Here is a 14,591-nt window from a genome sequence, read left to right on the forward strand (position 1 = left end):
GGCCCGCTCGAGCAATTGAACACTTAATAACTCAAGAATGCAAATATATGCATGAAGGATAGTTGAAAGGTGGAAAGCACAGCAAAATCACAAGTTAGAAACAGAGGCAGAAGTCATGTAATAACTATTCTCTTCCTCCCATCCATAGAGTCTAAAATCAGATATAATTAATTAAGATAATAAAGGCACAACACTTCTGATTGCTGATCTACTGTTTCTACATGAATACCAGCAGGAGTAACCTGGCAATTGATGATGCCCATTTTGCTCTATTGCCCTGAGATCAAGGCACATAGTCTTCTGTTTTGAATTGCCTATTAAGCTAAACACAGTGTGATGGCTCGAATCTGTTTTTGAGGGGTCTTAATATAGATGTTGAGATTAGTCCTGAGTCCTGTTGCCCAAGAAGAAGGACTAATACAGGTTACAGAGCTCAGTCTAGGATTCTCTGTAAGTACTACTCTATAAAGAAAAATTAAAGGATGAAGAAAAAAGTGATAAATGAAGCTAAAATATTTGAAAAACATAGTTTAGTGATTGGAGAGATAGCACAGCAGGAGAGATAGTACATGCAAAGAATTTGTCAGAATTGAAGCAACCCCATGTTTGATCCCAGGAATGCATTAATTTTCCCAGAGGAATGCATTAGTTTCCCTTCAGAAGTCATTCCTGAGCACAGAACAAGGAGTGAGTACTGACAGGTGTGACCCTCAATTTTTTGATGACACAGATATATATACACAAAATATTATGTATAATATTTTATATATTTATATAATTATGTATAGAGAAGTTTAAGAAAAGTAGGTCAAATCATGAAGGGGGAAAATGTGTTAAAAATTAATGCAAATATCCTAGGGCTTTTGAATATTAACTTTTGTAGAAAGTTTCTTTCCAGGAAGGAGTATAAGGATCAAGACCCAGGAGTGATAAATCCTTGGGCATATTGGAAAGGTGAGAAACTCACATCACTTGGCTGCTTTATAAATAAGCACAAAGGGAGAGGAGTTCTGTGAGGCAGTAGGTCAAATGTATGTGATTTGCGGGTAGGTGACTAGGGAAAGGGATTGGGCTCTAAAGATAGATAAACAGAATTAAAACTACAGTAGGAGGTAGGAAAAGATAATTCACTTTAGCATAATAAAACCTTAATAAAAAATGAACAGATCCTTATTTGATGCTAGTTGTTATGTAGCTCAAAAAGAAAGATCCAATTCTCACCAATAAGATTTTAATCACATTTGGACACACATATGAAATTATGATCTCAAGAAAAGGAATTCTACTTTATCATTTGACTCATAACATCTAGCATGAACACATGGTGATAATATACAATATATATTAATATTATATATAATGGTATATGTGTATATATAACTATGATTACAGTAATCAAAGCATTTTAATCTAGGAAAGATAGAAATTAGGGGATTTTTACATCAAATGCAATGATTTTTTACAAGGTCTAAACAATTCTTAATAGGAAAAAACAGAAATAACAAACTTTTTTATTTTTCTTACAGGGAAGGGTGCAATTCTATTCCGCACTACCACAAATTATGCAGTAGAGTTTCCCACATTTGGGCAAATCTCAGGGGTCATTAAATCCACAGTGTGATGAATAAGCCTCACCCAAGAAAAACCGTTTTCATGATAGGAGTATCTCCCCTGCCAGGTATATATACCAAACACATCTCTTTTAGGAGTAACAAATTATACAATGGAATACTTAGAAAAGAGAATGACTTAGTTATAGTGATACATATGGTAGAGGAAGCTCTTTTACATCTGATTATGAATTTATTAGGATTCAGTTTTGATACATCACAAATGTTCATTAAAATTTAATACACTAACTTTAAAAATAAGGTTATTGAGGAATCCCTTATAAATGTACAAAATTGCTCAAAGATTTGACTGAGCAAAATTTGAAGCTCTGAAAATGTATGAACTACTTTTATTTTTCAGGACTGTGGCTGACAACATGTCATGGTTGACAGGTCAATCCTAATAAAACTATATCTGACAATCTAGATGGCAGGCAAGATAGAGATCAATCTTAAGCTAGAAAAGTTGATGGAATTTGTCATAAAATAAAAGGCCACAATAATTTGTGACCTTGTGTTAAATAAGCAAATGCCCTTTTATATTTCAGTAGCTTGTATCATCTCTATGACAATAAAAATACACTTTTGCAAGCTAGATCAAATTAAAAATAAATATTTCAGTGCACCAATATAAAAAACCCATAAAGTAGAAACATCTGTAGCAAGGACAAAATACAAAGCAAAAGCAAATTATTATTTATATCTTTGAATTACATGTAATTTATGCAACTGTAAAACAACTCAGAGAATTCATATATAACTTTAAAACTTCTTAAATAATCAAGAAAGTCAGTAGAAATACCTATATGAAAATGCAACTTGATACAATTTCAATTGAATATTTAAACAATTTAGGTGGACTTTTGGGTTGTTATTATTTTGATTTCTAGAAAGTCACATTTCACTGACCACTTATAAAGAATGTGACTCAATTAGTTATGATTTAATAATTGTAGATAATATCCAGAAGTTTTATAAATCAATGTTAATTCTTTGTATTTTCCACTGTCATTCTTCATTAAAATATTGATGTTGATAATAGTTACTGTGTATTATATGCTCAGTCAGGTTTTTCAGTAGTGTCTTTTTCTTGAATGTGGGTAAATAATATATCAAAATTATCATAGAGATCACAAATTATATCACTCTAAATTATTTATAAATATAGAAATTGGTGTTTGTAAATAAAATTTTTAAATCATTAGTAAGTTAATATATATTCATTTCCAAGCTAATCCTAAATTTTATTTTAATAAATAATAGTACACATAAAACCTTAGTTATAATTATATCATTTTGATTTTTGCAGAAACATATATTATTGTACTTTTAAATGAGTATTTATAACATGAAAATACATATTTCAAGAAGGGTTTCTCTTTCAAAAAGTTGCAGAGCAACATATATAGTACCCTAATACTGCTTCAGGAAACAATTATAAATTTGAAATAAAGTTTTTAAAAATAAACTTTGAAGAATACTCGAACAGAATCTGTTAATAAACTAACTCATTCTTTTATTTTTCTTTTTGGGTCACACCGGGCAATGCACAGGGGTTACTCCTGGCTCTGCGCTCAGGAATTACCCCTGGCGGTGCTCAGGGGACCATATAGGATGCTGGGAATCAAACCCGAGTCGGCCATGTGCAAGGCAAACGCCCTACCTGCTGTGCTATTTCTCCATCCCCCAACTCATTCTTTTTAACCCATTAAAAAATGAAAGCAACAGTTATGCTGTCACTGTCACTGTCCTCCCGTTGTTCATCGATTTGCTTGAGCAGGTCGAGTAACGTCTCCATTGTGACACTTGTTACTGTGTTTTGGCATATTGAATACATCACAGGAAGATTGTCAGGCTTTGCTGTGCGGGCAAAATACTCTTGGTAGCTTGCCAGGCTCTCCGAGAGGGGCGGAGAAATCGAACCTGGGTCAGCCGGGTCTGCTGCATGCAAGGTAAATGCCCTATCTGCTGTGCTAACAGTTATACTAGTAGGAAAAATTATCTGTTTATCTACTCAATAAAGTTTTTAATTATTTTGAAAATCTTAATTTTTTATGTTAAAATAATCTGTAAAATATCAGCTTATTTACATTATATTTGATCAGTACTCAGGGAATTCTAGTTTCTTTCATTATAGAAACATTTTGCAATTGTTTCATAATGACAAAATACAATAAACATTTTACTATATATGAATATTTTCTTAGCTTCTCAGCAGTGTAGAAAAACACTTCTACATATTTTGTTGCTATTGTTGTTGCTGGGATATAAAATATATATGTATACATATATATATAATCACTTAATCACTTAACTTCCCATTAGTCATCGATTTGCTCGAGCAGGCGCCAGTAACATCTCCATTTGTCCCTGTCACGTGCTAGTGTAGCCCAATGGCAACTGTTCGCTCTGGGAACATGAAGGGCCTCAAACCGATCGTTCATGATCTTGACGAAGAAATCTGACCAACTGGTAAGTGGGCGGCCACGCAGTCTTTTGACATCCCGTGGAATCCAGTCGATAACAGCTCTAGTCCAGCGGTCGTCTTTGAATCTCATTACGTGACCAGGCCATCTGATTTTTGACACCTTGGCAAATGAGACAGCGTCCCTGATTCTTGATCGTCGACGGATGTCGGAACTGCGGATTTTTTCTCTCATTTGAGTGAAACGTGATATTCCAAGCATAGCTCTTTCTATTCTTCTTTGGGAGACCTGAATAGCGTTCTCATCCTATTTGCGTAGGGCCCAGGTCTCTGAGGCATATGTTAATGCAGGAAGAACAGTGGAATCAAAGAGATGTGCCCGGAGCCGGAGTTCTTTGTCCTCTTAGTTATTTCTTCTACGTTCTTGAAGGCGTTCCAAGCTGCTCTCTTCCTCCTGCACAGCTCGGGTGCCAGGTCATTTGTCATGTTGACTTCTCAACCTAGGTGCACATAGCTGTTGCATAAGGTTCAAATATGGTAACACCTACAAGGGTGATTAGAGGTCGCCCCCAAAGCCTCTATCCCTCTCGGAAAGACTGGCAAGCTACCGAGAGTATTCCGCCCGCACGGAAGAGCCTGGCAATCTATCCATTGTGTATTCGATATGCCAAAACCAGTACTGCAACTGGTCTCATTCAACTGACCCTGAAGGCTTCACCGACATGGCAGCACTGAGAAGGATGAGAAAGGAGAGGCTGACAAAATCTCAAGGCCGAACTAGGCTGCCACAACGAAGGAAGACAAAAATGATCGTCTGCACTTTCAATGCACGTACGCTAGCATCAGATGCATCCATCAAGGATCTGATGGTACAAGGATGAATGATCAAGTACGACATCATTGGTCTGACCGAGACAAGAAGGCACGAATCTCACCATGCCGTTTTTGGCACCGGAGAAGAATTGTTCCTCAGAACATGCGATAAACAAGGTGTTGGAGGCATCAGTGTCCTTCTCAACACAAACTTGGCCATGAGCATTGATTCATTCGAATGCCTAACAACCCGAATCGGACGTTTACAATTTGAATAGATGTGGCTCACTGCCTGCAGTTTCTATCTTCGTTGTCTACGCACAAACATCTCATTATGATGAAAGAGAAATCGAGAAGTTCTACATGAAGCTGGAGAAGTTCTATAAAGAAGACCACACCTTCTACAAGATCATCATCGGTGATTTTAATGCCAAGATAGGACCAAGAAGATCAGCTGAAGAACTTCACATCAGGACTCATGGCCTAGAATGGAACAAACAGGGTGAGAGACTGTCTGAGTTCATCATGTCGACCAAGACCATCCATGGTAACTCAGAGTTCCAGAAGGCAGAATCTAAACGTTGGACATGGGAGTCTCCCGGTGGACGATTCCACAACAAAATAGACCACATCATATTCAATCGACGGTTTTGCCTGACTGATGTCGCTGTTATCCCAAAATTTCGAACGGGATCGGACCACCGTCTCCTTCGTGCAAAATTCTACTTCACAGAGCGGGGAGAAAGGGCTGCAAAGTTCAAAAAGAGAACTCCCAGAACGACCACCAACTGGGAACTCTTTGGCACTATTGCGGCAACATGGGAAGATGCTATTGTTGACAACATTGACGAGGAATATGATCGACTAGTTCCGCACCTCCATGAATGTGTGAGGAACGCCAAGAGAGAGATAGACAGAAAGAAAGCCTGTCTTCAAAAACTCTTGAGCTAATTCGCCAGCGTGGTTTGGAGCATGCCTCAGGAAACCACAAGCTAACATCTGAGCTCGAAAAGCAGTGCAGAGATGCGATCAAGGAAGACCTCAAAGAGAGAAGAGCAGAAGAGAGAGATAACCACAAAAAACCATCTTCTTCGAAAACTCTTGAGCTAATTTGCCGGCGTGGCTTGGCGCATGCCTCAGGCAACCACAAGCGAACGTCAGAGCTGGCAAAACAGTGCAGAGAAGCCATGAAGGATGACCTCAAAAACAGGAGAGCAGCAGTACTGGTGGATGCGGCAGAAGCTGGGAAAAACATTTGTAATGCCCGCCTGTCCTTCGCCAACTACAAAACCAAGATAACTGCCCTCTGACATCATGATGGATCTAACACATCTTCCAGAAGGGCAATGGAGAAGATTATTCATGACTTCTACTCAGATCTCTTTAATAGCCACATCCACTTGCCCACATACCACATACCACATGATGGATATGTTGTTCCCAATGTTCTCCCTTCCGAAATCCAACATGCCATCTCATCCGTAAAGAAACAAAGAGCACCTGGCCCAGACAAGATCAGACCTTAACACCTGAAGAACTTACCATCAGTACTCATCAATACATTGGCTCGACTCTTCACACGCTACCTGTCTGAATGCAAGGTTCCATCCCAATGGAAAACCAGCAGGACTGTACTATTATACAAGAAAGGAGACATCCACGACATTGGCAACTATCGCCCAATCTGCCTATTGTCTGTCATCTACAAACTATTCACTCGAGTCATCTTGAATAGGATTAGCAGAACACTAGATGAAGGACAACCATGTGAACAAGCTGGATTCTGAAAAGGACTCAGTACCATCGACCATATCCACACAATAACCAAGCTCATTGAGGTATCTCGGAAGTTCAAGATGCCGCCCTGTCTAACATGCATTGATTTAAAGAAGGCCTTTGATTCTGTTGAGACAGAAGCGGTCATGGAAGCACTAGCCAATCAGGGCGTACAAACTCAATACATCAGGATCCTTCGTGAGCTCTATTGCAGATTCACTACCAAGATCTCACCATTCTACAAAGAAGTAATCATCCATATCAAGTGAGGGGTTCGGCAGGGTGATACCATTTCATCAAAACTCTTCAGTGCCACCCTCGAGAACATCATGCGACAACTGGAATGGGAAAACATGGGAGTGAAGATAGATGGTCGGCAACTACACCACCTCCGCTTTGCTGATGACATCGTTCTAATAACACCAAACATCAGCCAAGAGGCACAAATGCTGAACGACTTTGACCGTGAATGTGGAAAGGTCGGACTACAGCTGAATCTTACGAAGACAATGTTTATGAGAAACAGCCTTGTTCCTGACACTCCATTTGCTCTCAACGGAACCACCATCTCCGAATGCAACAGTTATATATACCTAGGTCGAGAAATCAACATGATGAATGACCTGGCACCTGAGTTGCGCAGGAGGAAGAGAGCGGCTTGGAATGCCTTCAAGAGCATTGAAGAAATAACTAAAAGGACAAAGAAACTCCAGCTACGAGCACATCTCTTTGATTCCACTATTCTTCCTGCATTAACATATGCCTCAGAGACCTGGCCCCTACGAAAACAGGATGAGAACACTATTCGGGTCTCTCAAAGAGGAATCGAAAGAACTATGCTTGGAATATCACGATTCACTCAAATGAGAGATAGAATCCGGAGTCCTGATCTTCGTCAACGCTCAAGAATAGGGACGCTGTCTCATTTGCCAAGACATCAAAAATCAGATGGGCTGGACACGTAATGAGATTTACAGACAACCGCTGGACTAGAGCCATTACTGATTGGATTCCACGGGACATCAAAAGATCACGTGGACACCCACCTATAAGATGGTCAGACTTCTTCGTCAAGACCCTAAATGATCGGTTTGAGGCTCTGCATGTTCCTAGAACGAACAGATACCACTGGGCTACGCTAGCACGCAACCGGGATGAATGGAGACGTTACTGGCACCCGCTCGAATAAATCAATGAATAACGGGGATTAAGTGATTAAGTGAAGTGATATATATATAATAAAATGGTTTCAAAACCATTTTTTAGTTAGTCCTCTTTTACCCAAACTGATTAAAACTGGCCTAAGAGAAAGAAAATAATTATTTATAGTTACTTCAATGTTTTGGATTTTGGAAGAACACAAAAAGGAAAACATACCAATCTTCTAGAAAAAAAATATGAATTAGCACCAAAGTTTATATCAAATAAAGTTATGCCATCCATGTCAAAGAATAGTATGTGAAAAAGTTCTCAATTAAATATGTTTGGAACTTTGTTGTATTAATCCTGATTTAATAAGTGCTTTTCATAGATTATGTGAGTTTTCTAAACAAATGAGGTAATTTTGATTATCTTAGAATATCAAAATATAATCATCATTGTTTTAGAAAGCCAAAATTTTTATGAATGACTTTGATGAAATTATCGTGAAAATAGCTATCTTTCAGGCTATCTATGGTTTGCAGAGAAGAAAAATAAATATGTTTTGTAGCTGTTGGTACAGCTGCGGCACCTGGGAACATGTTGACTATTGAGATGCGGGGCTGATGGTCCAAGGATACACATGTCATGGGTAAACTGGGACATACCATCCACGAGGGCATAGACTTGTGGTCATATGATAAAAATTTATTCGGGAAACAGTAGTTATTAGGGGCAGAATCACTTGTAACACTTGTCATCCCGTTGATCTTCGATTTGCTCGAGCATGCACAAGTAAGCACAAATAATGCTTCCATTCATCCTAGCCGCATGCTAGTACAGTCCAAGGCATCTGCTTGTTCCAGAAACAAGAAGAGTCTCAAAGCATTTTTTCAGGGTTTTGAGGAAGAAACCTGACCATCTCATAGGGGAAGCCACATGTCCTTTTGACGTCCTGTGGAATCCAGTCAGTAACAGCTCTAGTCCAGCAGTCATCTCTAAATTGCATTATGTGTCCGTCCCATCTGATTTTCGACACCTTGGCAAAGAAGACAGTGTCCCTGATTTTTGATTGTCGATGGAGTTTGGAACTCTGGATCCCTTCTCTCATTTGAGTGAAACATGATATTCCAAACATAGCTTTTTCAATTCCTATTTGGAATATATGAATAGCTTTCTTGACCTGTTTTTGTACGGCGCAGGTCTCTGAGGCATATGTTAGTGCAGGAAGAACAGTGGAGTCTAAAAGATGTGCTCAGAGTCAGAGGTTCTTTGTCCTCTTAACCACTTCTTTGATGCTCTTAAAGGTGTCCCGTGCCACTCTCTTCCTCCTGCGCAGTTCTGGCACCAAGTCGTTCCTCATGTTGAGTTTCTCAACCTAGGTACACACAGCTGCTGCATTTGGATATGTTTGTTCCATTGAGCGCAAAAGGAACATCGGGGACTAGTTAATTTTTCATGAACATAGTCTTGGTGAGAATCAGCTCTAGTCTGACCTTTCCACACTCATGGTCAAAGTCAGCTAACATTTGTGCCACTTGGATAATGTTTGGTGTTATTACAACAATGTCATCAGTGAAGCAGAGGTGATATAGTTGTCGACTGTCCATCTTCACTCCCATTTCTTCCCATTCCAGTCATCACATGACGTTCTCGAAGGTGGCACTGAAGAGTTTTGGTGAAATGCTATCACCCTGCTAAATCCCTCTCTTGACCTGGATGATCACTTCCTTGTAGAATAGTGAGATCCTGGTGGTGAATCCATAATACAGCTCACAGAGGATCCCGATGTACTGAGTTGGAACGCCCTGTTTAGCTAGGGCTTAGATGGCTACTTCAGTCTCAACAGAATCAAAGGCCATCTTTAATTCAATTAACGTTAGACATAGCAGCATCTTGAACTCCCGAGAAACCTCAATGATATTGGTTTCCATGTGGATATGGTCGATCGTGCTGAATTTTTTTGGAACCCGGCTTGCTCTCATAGTTGTCCTTCGTCTACTGTTCTGCCTATTCTATTCAGGATGACTCCAGTGAACAACTTGTAGACGATGGATAACAGGCAGATACGGTGATAGTTGCCGATGTCATGGATGTCTCCCTTCTTGTACTGCAGAACAGTCCTGCTGGTTTCCCATTTGGACACAAACCTGCATTTAGACAGGTAGCCTGTGAAGAGCCAAGCCAGTGTAATGACGAGTACTGGTGTCAGATTCTTCGGTGTTCAGGTATGACCTTGTCTGGATCAGGTGCTGTTCGCTTCTTTACCAACGAAATGGCGTGTTGGATTTTAGAAGGGAGAATATTGGTAACAACATATCCATCCTGTGGAATTTTGTATGTGGACAGGCGGATGTAGTTATTGAAGAGATCCGAGTAGAAGTTGTAGATAATCTTCACTGCCCTTCTGGAAGATGTGATAGATCCATCAGAATGTCGGAGGGCAGTCATCTTGATCTTGTAGTTGGCGAAGGACAGGCGAGCATTGTGAATACTTTACCCGGCTTCTGTTTCATCAGCCAACACTGCTGCTCTTCTCTCTAGGGGCAGACTGAAATGCATTATGTGAGGAAGGTGAAATCTATGATTAATTGGGCTAGATAAGACAGAGTGTCATCATGTGTCATGGGGTTTCTATGATCTAATACAGAGGTGGAACTGAAGTATTACAGATATCTCAGGTGTGGGCTCCCCTAACTTCAAAAGCTGCAAGGCTTCATACCATGCTAATAATCTGGTTATGCCAGTTTCCCTGGCAATAGCTCTCCCTCATTAAGGTGGGGAATCAGGACTTCCCGCTCAAGCCTAGCAGCCTAGATGGTCAGGGAGTTGTGCCAGGAAGGACTCCATCTCTGCTGCCTTATTGTGATACACATAAATAACTATATAGTGATCTTTTGTTTGAGGCAGAGGCGCATGCAGGCTGATAAAGAAGACATGAAGGGGGAGAGGTATTTTAGTGGTCAGCATTGGTAATGGTCAAGGTTTGTCTTCCTTGTGCACAGCCCACCCAGGTTCCATCCTCAGGACCGCAGTATAGTACTCCAAGCCCCATGAGGAGTGACACTTGAGTCCAGAGGTAGGAGTAAGCCCTGAGTACAGGAGGTGTGGTTTCATAAAATAAATAAATAAAAGAACAAAGTCAGAAAAAATATCATAATTTTATAATATCTTTATGTTTCATATTATCTTTGTATATGAATTTAGTGAATAAAATTACACCTTTTTATTAATGCAATCACCATTTGAGATACACAGTTACAAAGTTGTTCATGATTAGGTTTCAGTCATTCAGTCGTACAATGTTTCATCACTTGTCCCTTCACACCTGTGTAGTTTTCTTACCATTAGTGTCCCCAGTTCTCTCCAGCCCTCCCTCAACCTGCCTCTATGGCAGGCAGAGACTTTTCTTTTCTCTCTGCTTGTTTTCTTTTGAGCATCATTGTTTGCAACACAGGTACTGAGGTTGTCATGTTTGTTCCATCATCTACTTTCAGCACTCAGTTATTTTTCCTAGTGATCATTTCTAGGTATCATTGTCACAGTGGTTCATTCTCTGTCCTAGCTGCCCTCTCCCTACCACTACTTGGGGCAAGCTTTCAGCTTTGGACTATTCTTCCTGGCCCTTATTTCTACTTTCCTTGGGTACACTATGTTTAATATACTGCTAAATCTTATTTTCTTTTTCCTAACTTTATTGCTACAGTTCGAACATTACATATACTAATTTCAAGATAAACAGCAGGAATTCATATATATATATATATACACACACATATATATATACACACATAGATATATTACTAGGTGAAAAAGAGATAGAAGTTAATTAACATATATTTCACATTATATAATTAGGATTTTTATTTGATTGACAACTTTCTTTCATACAGCATGTATAGTATTTAGGGATCAGTGTACAGCAATAGGGTTCTTGCCTTGTACACAGTAAACCCTTCTATCCCTAGTACCCCATATGGTATGCCATATCACTCCTGAGCCTGACCAGAAGAGATCCCTGAGTGTAGAACAGGTCCCTGAGAACTGCCCGAAAGGCTCCAAGAAACTGTATATATAGTTTTGTGTGTGTGTGTGTGTGTGTGTGTGTGTGTGTGCGTGCACACACACATGCTCACTATTTAACTATAGTCACCACGGTAACATTAGATCCCAGAAATTATTCACCAGATAAGTAGAATCTTGTACTCTTTAACGGATTTCATTCATTTTTCCCACAACACTTTTTCTGAAAACTTCCTCACAAATTGCAGTAAATATTTATCAAAACATCTATATGTGTGTTTTATAAGCACATCAATATTTTCATTTTAAAGTATGTTGAACAAAAGAATTTGAAAAAATTTATTAATGAAACTCACCAGGTTTCTGGTTTTGGGATACATATTTTGCATCTGAAGTTTCTTTTAATAAGGTGCAAAAAGTAGTTTTTAAATAATCTGTCAAAATTAGACATTGAAGATAGTATGGTTGATGAGCAAAAGAGTATGCATTACTATAAAAATTTAAAACAGTGTGGATTGACTATAAGGTAAATTTTCCTATTTTAGAGATCATTCTATGAAATTTCTAACATTTAAGGAAAAAGAAACCTGTAAAAGCAAGTTGAGAAAATACCTGAGAAAAGTCAGTTCTGAGAAGGAGAAAAACTATGTACATCAGAAAGGTTCTAAATATATATATATATATAATGGAATATTTTGTTATTTTAAAATTAAGTCAACTAAATGTTACCCCCCAAATTTTTATAGCTATTATAAAGGGTGATAAAAAATTTAAGAAAGATGGTTATCAATTGGTTCAAGCAGAAGAAATAATTTATGTGAGTTACAAAATTAATAGAAAACTTTTTATAATATATTTTTTTAAATGAACACTGGCTCATTGATTGATGATCTGATTGAAACTGAGGACAGTGAAAACATCTGGTTGAGGATAGACTGTGAGCAATTTTTTGTGGACAGAATCTATAAAATAATAAGCCAAATAAAAGTAGCTTTTCATGCATTTCTGCATTACTTTTAGAGAAGAGTACAGAACAGTAAGACTATTTTATTGAAATAATAGAAATATCTGTTATTATGAAATGGCTAGAATGCTACCATATTTCCTGACTTGCATATATACTAAGACCTTAAATAAAAATACCACTTTTTTAGCTTTCAAATGTTTAGGCTTGAAGCATAGCAAGGAAAATTCTGGCAATAACGTTTATATTTAATCTAAACTATTTTGAGTATTTATTTCAAGAAAACATTTATCAAATATAAAAGTAATAAAAGCCACTTCATGTAAACTTTTTTCATGTGAAATTTAATTTTCTCTTTATTATAATTTATTTCAAGTCAAATGATTACCTTAGTAATGATTTTGACAGATCAACTTAAAATATTTATTTAGATGTTTTATTTGTATAATAGCCCTTATCAATTCTAATTAGTTTAGAGAGATAAAACTAAGATAAAGTTTACTTAGACATGAATATTTTATTACCACATTGCATTTCTACTACATTGTTTACTCAATAAAAAGTTATAAATTTTAATCTATGTGACAGGGTTTGTGTCAAAATCGGAATTAGAACAGAATATAATTATAATGCTCCTAAGTTAATTAAAACAAGTAAAAATCAGAAAATTAAATTGTATACAATTTTTGTAATTTTGCACCTAAGAAAGTAATTGATGTTAAATATATTTAAAGGATTTTCATCCATATTTAAGATCAATAGAATTGCACACTTTATGTTAATGTATGACCCCCTAAAATTTCACATTCTCTAAAAGTAAAAAAAGGACTAAATGTCAAAGGAATATCAAATAAGATGGCATTTGCTGACAACTTTTAATCCTTTTAGTTCTAAAGCTTTGGAGATCAAAGAACATTATAAAGACTCCTGACACCTAACTGTAATTTTAAAAAGTAGTATGTAAATCCTGGCAAGAAATACATATCAGTATAATTGGTATTCTTGTAGCATTTTTGTCAGTTTTTAATTGAATTTGAATCTCCAAATAATTTTCAAGTATTCACATTACTGAGTTATTCATATCACATCTTCAAAAGAAAAAAGGACATTGCTTTTGAATGATTTATATGTACCATTATTTTCATGTCTTTAGTATTTCTCTTTTGTCACAAAGAGGAAATAAAACCCGGGTTTAATAATCACAAGGTTGTGAATTATTTTAGTGTCATGTGCGGTTTTTTATATTGGTGTTGTTACTTTTATTTTTAATTTAAAATAATGAATTGTTCACTTATATTTCTCTTTAAATTCTGCTACATCTTTTCGAATCATGAGATTTTATTACTTGCAAGATGCTGACACATATGCCTTTTTATTTTTTCATAATTTTCATGTATTTTATGATTTTACTAGATTTTCTTAAGTCATGAATTTATAAAAACATTTTGGTCACCATTTCTGAAATAGAATTTGGCTGGATTTTAGACTTCTGTCTCAAACATACATAGCATAGATTCAGTTAACCTTTTATTCTTACATAAGTGTTAGAAAGATAGCAAGAAATTAGAAACTTTTGTTTTGCTTTTTTTTTTTAAAGAGGCAGGAGAAACATGAAGAAAAGCATGTTTTCACAATATTTCCCTAAAGCATATCACCTGTAGAGTATATATAGAAATATAAGAAACAAGTACAAGGGATCTGTCAAAGAGGGGATCTTGTCAAAATTTACTTGTCAAAAACACAAGCTGCTTTTCAATTGCTCATAATAATCTTAATAAAATTAGTCATTGTATTGAATGACAATGAGATTCTGTGGTATTTTTTTCAAGGTGAAAAAATG

At 37.1% G+C, this 14,591-nt stretch overlaps 1 non-coding gene across 1 annotated transcript; it reads right to left on the reverse strand.

Moving 5' to 3' along the window:
- Window positions 1-1,523: 1,523 nt before the first annotated feature.
- Window positions 1,524-1,686, reverse strand: LOC130019549 (U1 spliceosomal RNA). The gene has a single exon (XR_008791858.1). It is a non-coding gene; the product is annotated as a U1 spliceosomal RNA (small nuclear RNA).
- Between the last annotated feature and the right edge of the window lie 12,905 nt (window positions 1,687-14,591).

The sequence above is a fragment of the Sorex fumeus genome, unplaced genomic scaffold (genome assembly GCF_029834395.1).
Source record: "Sorex fumeus unplaced genomic scaffold, SorFum_2.1 ptg000008l, whole genome shotgun sequence".
Lineage (NCBI taxonomy): Eukaryota > Metazoa > Chordata > Mammalia > Eulipotyphla > Soricidae > Sorex > Sorex fumeus.